Source organism: Cryptotermes secundus, unplaced genomic scaffold, assembly GCF_002891405.2.
Source record: "Cryptotermes secundus unplaced genomic scaffold, Csec_1.0 scaffold2380, whole genome shotgun sequence".
In the NCBI taxonomy this organism is placed as follows: Eukaryota; Metazoa; Arthropoda; class Insecta; order Blattodea; family Kalotermitidae; genus Cryptotermes; species Cryptotermes secundus.
The window spans coordinates 543,087-545,527 of record NW_019718033.1 but is presented as its reverse complement, the minus strand read 5'-3'; the positions used below and the strand labels follow the sequence as shown (position 1 = coordinate 545,527).

General features: G+C 41.3%; 1 protein-coding gene across 2 annotated transcripts in view; it reads right to left on the bottom strand.

The window, feature by feature from the left end:
- Positions 1-2,441, bottom strand: part of LOC111865251 (palmitoyltransferase ZDHHC3) — a 20,519-nt gene that overhangs the window by 4,557 nt on the left and 13,521 nt on the right. The gene's annotated exons all lie outside the window — the stretch shown is intronic.

The following is a 2,441-nucleotide window of genomic DNA, read 5'->3' as shown; positions in this document are numbered from 1 at the left end:
AGGAAATACAAGGAAGCGGCCCATATGGCATGCTCGGCCAACCCAATTAGCCAACCCAGTTTGGACTTTTCTCCCATTTGGATCCCCATTATCAGCAATGAAGTCACCAATTCACATAGAAGATCTGTATGATGTGATATGTGCTTTCATTTATTTCTATTAAGTTCTAAATTAGATAGACGTGATTTACTCCATTGCTGACGCTGGTTAAACACTATTAGTTTTTTGTTACTAGTTCTTCTTTCTATTCCATGCCGTGGGGTCATGGACCTGGTTATAGTTTAGTTTCGTGGCATAAATTTCTACAAATCTATCTATCCTGGTTCCACGCTTGTAAGTGTTTGCTACAATTTGTTATGAATATTTTTCTTATTAGCTCTCATGGACTTAGCCTGGTCTCAGGTGTTTATAATCTTCATGTTTTGTGACATTGGTTTGTCCAGTGATTGAGGCTAGCTCTTTCTAAGGGACCCAACTGAATAGGTGTTTTCCTTCACCTGATGACGGAAACAGATCCAGTTTCCGAAACGTCGTGTTTTTATTTGTTATCTTAAAAACCAGGACGATGGATAAAGTCCAAAATCCCAACATATCAGTGTATTATAATATTAGTACATTGTGAAATATATGATTGCTGTCATTAAATATGATTCCCAGTGAGGTTATTGGATTTTTGAATAACCCTAATTTTCCAGCCACACTACCGCCTTGGGGTTGACTCAGCCTCAAATAGAAATGAGTACCAGGAATCTTCGTAGGGGTAAAGGGCAGCAGGTGCATGAGGCTGACAACCTCACCACCATCTGTGAGCCTCAAGTGTCTCTCAACCCTATGGTCCTCCACAGCCTGTTACAGGGATAGCTTTACCCTTTTTTTAACTGTATAATTACAGTGTGCAATACATGAAGACATTATGAAACATACTGAATCTTCCACCTCTCAGCGAATAACAAAAAATACTCCATTGTATATGCATTCATGAAATCATGGTTATTGTTCAGTTTTTAGTTTAATTTCCACCTTGTGAAAGACCAGATAAAGCAAATCATGTGATCCTCTAGGAATGCTAGTGACAATCAGTCTTATAAGATGCTAGGTCTTCATGGTGAATAAAGTGCCAGAATCTTCTCAGGTGATCTGCCATGTCAATGTTGAGTTAAAAACTAAAGTTTCAAAGATCACCCCCATCTCAATCATCAGGTTCAATGTGGTGACTGACCACACACCATGTTGAGAATCGCTGACTCAGGCAACGCGAAGCACGCACCAGAAAGTGTATACAAACAGAAGGCTGTGTGGGCTGACAGAAACTGTGGACCGATAGAAGAGTTTGTGCGTGGTGTGTGTGACAAGTCAGTGTACAGTGAGCGCAGGGAGAAGACAGTTTGCTAACAGTGTGCATAGTTTGCACCGACAGAAGAGAGTGGTTAGCCCAGACGGAGAGTTCTACATTCTAGTGAGAGTGGTAGCACTACAAGAGCGACTGTGAAACGACTCGTTCAATATTTGTGTTCTAGTTACGTGAGACAGTAATAAGGGGATGTCATACGAGGGGGTACCCAAAAGAAACTGAACTTATTTTTTTTAAACTTATTTATTCAAATTTCAAGCACAAACCTTCAATCCCCTTCAAAGTACTCTCCACTTACACTAATACACTTGTCTAGTCTTTTATTCCATTTTTCAAAACATTGTCTAAATTCATCTTTTGAGATGCTTGACAGCGCCTCCGTCGTTTTTTCCTTTCATGTCTCTTTTCGTTCGAGGAAACAAAATAAAGTCGCACGGACAAGGTCAGGTGAGTATGGAGGGTGAGGAACAGGGGTCATACCATTTTTGGTCAAGAATTGTTGTACAGACAGGGCTGTGTGAGCAGGGGCATTGTCATGATGGAAAAACCAGTCACCTGACTGCCACAAATCTGGCCGCTGAGCTCCAAGTCACTCCCGACAGCTCCAAAATTTCTTCAATGGTCCGTCGTCGATCTTCCTTGATGATTTCACGAATTTTTTCAACATTTTCATGTGTTCGGGCCGTGGAAGGACGACCAGAACGAGGTTTGTCATCAATTGACATTTCACCATTTTTGAAACGGGAAAACCACTCAAACACTTGAGTTTTCCCCATAGCATCGTCCTTGTACGCCGTTTTTAACATTTCAAGAGTTTCTGTTCCACTTTTCCCGAGCAAAAAGCAGAATTTCACCGCCGCACGCTGTTCACGAAAATCAGCCATTGCAAAAATGACGATCACACAAAACAGTTGTCACTATAAACTCTGCCGAAACTAGTCCTTACCTACTGAAGCAATGGTAGTTGGCTTATCAACTCAGGAATGTTAGCTCTATGCGCTCATAGCGGCAAAACACGGTACTACAAAAGCTCTGCCCACAAAAAAATTAGTTCGGTTTCTTTTGGGTACCCCATTGTAAGAATACTCCT